This window comes from Limulus polyphemus, unplaced genomic scaffold (genome assembly GCF_000517525.1).
Source record: "Limulus polyphemus unplaced genomic scaffold, Limulus_polyphemus-2.1.2 Scaffold1437, whole genome shotgun sequence".
Taxonomy (NCBI): Eukaryota; Metazoa; Arthropoda; class Merostomata; order Xiphosura; family Limulidae; genus Limulus; species Limulus polyphemus.
Genome location: NW_013667047.1, coordinates 276,578 through 283,344, shown reverse-complemented (window position 1 = coordinate 283,344; position 6,767 = coordinate 276,578).

Sequence of the window (6,767 nt, the reverse complement as noted above, 5' to 3'; positions counted from 1 at the left end):
ATACAACGACAGTAGCTAACTCTGGTTGTCTTTCATCCATAGCAAACTCAACCATATATATACGGTTGATAATAATGGGTAATGAATATCCACAAATAAAGTATTATTCAATCATTTGTATAATGAATTAAGTACTTCAACTAAACTCTGTGCCACTGTCACTGCAAGACGTGAAACGATATGAAATATTCAAAGTTACGTATAAGATCACTAATTATTGTAAGTAAAATTTATACACTCACGTGTATCTGTTCGTGTTAAAATACATTTTTTATGATACACAGAGTTCCTAAAATAATATATACAACAGAATTACACCTGTTAATAATTGGACAAAGGAAGAGACGATACAAATAAAACGTTCAATCAGAAAATTTCATTTGTCAATTCATATATATTTTGTTTATAATTCATTTTTTGCTCCTTAACGTGTTTTTTTTTATTATTTCATTTTAAGGCAGATTTCAAACATAAATACTACTAAATCCATGATCAGGTTTGATCAATGTGTTCGTGTTCGTAGCTTTAAATACATACTGCGTAGCACAGTGAAGAATGCGTTACGAATTATTATTATCATCATATATACGTATATGAGAACATTTCTCAGTGTTCACTAGCTTCTTAAATCGGTTTGATCCAGTAAACAGTTATGAAAAGTGTGTATCTGTCTGTGATATGTTGGTGCGCAATATCACAATATCATCCACCTCTATAATGGCTCAGCGGTAAGTCTGACGGCTCGTAACGTTAGAAATCGGGTTTTGATACTCGCGGTGGGCACAGCACAGGTAGTCCATTGTGTGAAATTTGGCTTAATAACAAACGAACAAACAAACAAAAACACCTGTTGTATACTTCTTGAAAGCTATCACGAGGAGCCTGAAGTAAGACTAGCCTGAGAAGAGGTGGTAACCTTGTAAATAACCAGCACTTAATTCGTGATTTCCGAACTTTGAGAGATTTTTGCCTGTAAAAAGTCACTTTAGAAAATCTTAAATTGGATTTTGCGTTATTGCGATCAAGTGCTCAGTTTACGGGGTTTAGAAAGACCTTTTTTTTTTCTTTCTTATCATTTTCCCTTCTATTTTCATGCAAACTTTGGTTCAAATTACCGCCCTGAATAGCTAAATGAGGGAAAGAACATTCCCAGGCTTAGTGTTTTCTCGTGTTTCAAGCCATAAACATTTAGATTAAAACCTGGCTTGTTTTCCTAGGACGGAAGCAGGATGCCGTAAGCCCATTTCCAGAGTGGCAACACTTTCCTCGGCTCCGGTAATGGCTTGACACCACTGGTCTGACATTACTGGGGAGAGCGTGTGTCGCCGATTCGTCGAGGTTTCATCGATCTCGGGAGGCACATTTGTCAATTAAGCCAGTCCCCTTCTTGATAACAACTCCTGGTCGTCTGATATGATCTCACGTTTGGATACCAGAAAAGCAGTAAGACAAGCAAGGTGCGATGGCCATGAGATGCACTGGTCCATGCCCTTGTCGCTGCTCTGTGTTACACGATAACTGGCTGATTTATAAAACTCTATCAAGATTTCGCCTTTTGTATGGGACGTTTAGCTATATGTAAAATACTCCCTTCTTTAAAAGCAAGCACTTAATACTATCGTAGGAAACTAAATAAAAGACAAGTTTACAATATGACAAAGACGATTCAAAATAGTTTTTTTTTCTCTCTCTCTCTTCCTCTCTCCTTTTTTTAACCGAATTTAAAGAATATAATAACGATTTAACTTAAGTTCCACGGAAATACTGTCTTTCGTCAAGCTATGACATTAAGAAAGGAAGAACAAAAAATATAAGCTATTTACTTTATTACAAATTAGAAATGTGCAGACATAGACCTAAGATTTTCGTCTAATAATTATCATTAAGGCAGCTATAACTTCACAAGGAAATATACTATTAATAGGTGTCATTGTAAGACGTCCAAAGTATCATCAGAGACGTATATTTTTTCTAAATAAGACCACTTGGAAAAGAAAACTTTACTTTTAGATAGTTACAAATTAAAAAAAAAAGAAAACGAACTTTAATACAAAAAGTAACTTAAATTATGAAGTACTATACACTTGTTTGGAAGTAAGCACAAAGCTACACATTGGGCTATCTGTACTCTGCCCCACCACGGGTATCGAAACCCGGATTCTAACGTTGTAAGTCCGCAAACATTCCGCTGTGCCACTGGGGGGGGGGGAGGGTGTACTATACACGGTGCCGGATTAATCGTGGGGCGAATGAAGTTCTTGTCTCACGGCCCGCACAAATATTTTATTAATATTATTTATGAATATTGCGATATTCGATTTATATATTCATTTATTATATTTCAAAGTTTGTTTTTAATACAATAAAGTTTTCTTCTTCTTATATTTCAAAGGGCCTCCCTCCATAAGGATATTTGCCTCAGGGCCTCCACATACCTTAATCCGGCCCTGACTATACAGTCGCTTCTCGAAGTACGGAATACATCAAAAGTAAACGGTTGAAACCAACTTATTTACAGCCGCATCTCAAGTAAGGAATAAATAAAAGATGAAACCAACGTATTTACAGTCGCTTTTCAAAGTACGGAATACATCAAAAGTAAACGGTTGAAACCAACGTATTTACAGCCGCATCTCAAGTAAGGAATAAATAAAAGATGAAACCAACGTATTTACAGCCGCATCTCAAGTAGGGAAAAAATAAAAACATGAAACCAACGTATTTACAGTCGCTTTTCAAAGTACGGAAAACATCAAAAGTAAACGGTTGAAACCAACGTATTTACAGCCGCATCTCAAGTAAGGAATAAATAAAAGATGAAACCAACGTATTTACAGTCGCTTCTCGAAGTACGAGGCCCGGCATGGCCAGGTGGTAAAGGGCACTCGACTCGCAATCTGAGGGTCGCGGGTTCGAATCCCCATCCCACCAAACAGGCTCGCCCTTTCAGCCGTGGGGGCGTTATAATGTGACGGTCAATCCCTCTATTCGTTGGTAAAAAGAGTAGCCCAAGAGTTGGCGGTGGGTGGTGATGACTAGCTGCCTTCCCTGTAGTCTTACACTGCTAAATTAGGGACGGCTAGCGTAGATAGCCCTCGTGTAGCTTTGCGCGAAATTCAAAACAAACAAACAAAGTACGAAATAAAATTAACAGGCTGAAAACATGTATTTACAGATACTTCTCAAATAAGGAATAAGTGAAAGATGAAAACAAGGTATTTAAAGTCACTCCTCAATGTATGGAATACATTAAAAATTAAAGACTGAAACCAACGTATTTAAAGTCACTCCTCAATGTATGGAATACATTAAAGTTGAAAGGCTGAAACCAACGTTTCTTCGCTTGTTGAATTTCACGCAGATCTAATCGAGGGCTATCTGCTCTAGCCGTCCCAGTGTATTTACAATTGTTTACCATCGTAGACAGCTGTGTCAAATTTTTAAATATATTTTCTTAATGTACAGTTTGTGGACACTTCGTTCAATTTTGACATACAACTTAAAAAGTGGTCGAATGTAAAAAAAAACTATGCAAACACCGACACACATATATATATGCATTTCTTTCAACTAGTTTACGTTCATTTTAAAAACAAATAGTATTTTTGCTTGCTAATAAGCACAAAGCTACATGGGGCTATCTGAGCGTTATTCACCACGGGTATCGAAACCCGAATTTTAGCGCCATAAGCCCGAGACTTACCACTGGAGAGAGATAGAGCGTTCACAGGTTTACTATGATATCCATAAGTAAAAGTTCACATGTGTAATTATGAGTACTGGTTTTAAAGAAATATTGTTTGATTTTGATCGAAAATTTATTAAATACAATAGCTTTAACTTTGAAAATTTAAAGTTTAAGAGGCTCTTGCTTAATATATTTTATTTCCTTCAATTACGAACAACGATTATTAATAACGTCGTGCCCCCCAGTGACACAGCGGTATGTCTGCGAACTTACAACGCTAGAATTCGGGTTTCGATACCCGTGGTGGGCAGAACACAGATAGCCCATTGTGTAAGCTTTGTGCTTAATTACAAACAAACAATACCGTTGTTTTTAATCGAATGTCAATTTGACCAAAATTTCGTTAAGTTTAGACCATACTCCTTTTTTTTTATAATTGAAAGATTATTAATCTCTCTAGCATATACAGAACATAAACAATGATATAATTATACAACGTAGGACAGACACACGATACGTGAAGAAGAAACCACGCCACTCATAAAAAAAAACATGTGGATAAACTAGTCAATCAAATAAAGTTTACAGTCCCATAGCAATATGACATGCACGTGGGTAAACCAGTCAAATAGTTGCTGCATAACAGAACAAGTATTATAGGGCACATGTTGAAATCAGCCAATCAAAAGTTACGTTACACAGGAAAAGTATAAACCGCCAGTAGAAGGCACGTACAAACACACGTACGAGTAAGGGGCACACGGAGAAATAATTCAGTTGATTAAACTTTACGAAACGTACACGCTGCTAGTACAGGATACCTGGATAAACTAGTCAATGAAAATAATTTCACATAACAGAGGGACGTCATTACGCAGGGTCCTATCGGTACACACTCGCATTACCCTTAGGCCGAGCGCTTGAATAAGGTTTGTTTGTTTTGAATTTAGCGCACAGCTACACAAGGGCTATCTGCGCTAGCCGTCCCTAATTTAGCAGTGTAAGACTAGAGGGAAGGCAGCTAGTCATCACCACCCACCGCCAACTCTTTTACCAACGAATAGTGGGATTGACCGTCACATTATGATGCCCCCACGGCTGAAAGGGCGAGCATGTTTGGTGTGATGGGGATTCGAACCCGCGACCCTCAGATTGCGAGTCGAGCGCCCTAACCACCTGGCCATGCCGGGCCGTTTTGAATATATTTATATTTTATCCTTTCATATCCTGTCCTTTTTTTATTATTATTATTATCGCCATTGTATAAAGAATTAAGTTTAATAGTATAACAAGTCAGTGACATCTTGTGTCCATTAATAGCGAACTGATGCCCGATGACTTATCACGTCTGATGGATTTTTCATTTCAGTGGACTTAAAAAGTACTCTAACTTAAAGTTTGCTTTCCGATCCTTAAATAGTTATTACAAACAGCGCCATCTGAACTTCAGCTGTTCCAACTCATAAAAAAAAATCCACTCCGAAACCACATAACCAGCGATAGTTGTTGTTGATTTATCACACTGTGTTACGCTCTCTCAGAGGTGTCGCTAAGCGTTGCCATTCAGGGCCCGTGCCCCGATTCTACTTGACATTGCCTCGAATCCCCAGTTGGTGCGTTGAAAATTCAGAATAGAAAACCACGATTAATATCATATTGAAAAACCGAAAATTCCAGCGCCTATGGGTCCAAACCCCGAATCTTTTAAGTACCTAGCGAATACTCTGCACTCTTTAGATATATTGAATAAAAGTTCGAAGCATTAAATGTTATGAGGTATTTTATTTTGATACTTATTTGTAATTTAAAGTTTACTTTATTAGATGTATATGGGAGGGGGTAACAGGTTAATCATAATCACGCATTGACTTCGCCATTTTTAGCTCCGTGTTCTTAAATTAGCCTACGGATCTGAACTTGACTAAACCCGCCCCTTAAAATAACACGATACGTTTCATAATGTTCCCGAAAAATGTAGTTGTGTCAGTAAAACATTTTACAGTGTTGCCTGGAACGTGTTTCTTGGTAATAATATACACAGCATACAATTTCAACTGTATTATTATTGTTTATTTCCAGAAATATTTCAAGACGGTAAAAAAGTTCAACTACTAATAATAAATACACGCCTATATATCATTGTTAGGCATAGATTTATTTCAATATATCAATGTAAAACGGCGCTGGTTTTTCAGGCCCTACTTTTTTTATTGCATTTTAACTCCATGATAAAAATATATTTGCTTCTTAAAAACAAACATGTAATTTAAAAAAATGAAGATAATTGAAAATAAAAAAAACCTTAACGTACTTTCAAATAGAAACCCATAATATATCCTCTAATGCATAGAGACAAAGAGAAAACAAACACATAGACCACGAATTATACCAACATTAGATGATGAAAGATACATAACATACATTTAACCCTCCAGGTTACGGTCCTGATGTTTAAGAAACGGATATAAAATTCCATTATTTGTAATACTCTCAAGAGTTACAAGTTTCGGCCATGAAATGTCTGAAATGGTTTGTTTACTACATCAATTTTAGTAAGTTCGACCTAAGACCTCTGTGTTTACCACTTCGTCATGTTATCTAAGAAGCACGAGAGATAGCATCAGCTACTTAATGCACTGTGGGGTTGGTCAGTGTTCATTGGATAAAATGCTCTGTTAAAACTGGTATTTAAAAACAAAATATTCGCTCCGTCAGAAGCAACGATACCAGCATTACAGAAACTCAATCATCACCAAAAAGTTAATATTTACTTTCTCCTAACCCTTCTCTTGAAACACCACACTTTATAAATAGGGTGAAATTTCGAATAAATTGTTTCTTTGTTAAGTGTTATTACGCAACTCGGTCACATCAATAACAAAAACTCTGATCAGTCACGTCAACAACGAGAAAGACTGGGATCAGTCACGTCAACAACGAGAACTACTGGGGTCAGTCACGTCAACAACGAGAACTACTGGGGTCAGTCACGTTAACAACGAGAACTACTGGGATCAGTCACGTTAACAACGAGAACTACTGGGATCAGTCACGTTAACAACGAGAACTACTGGGATCA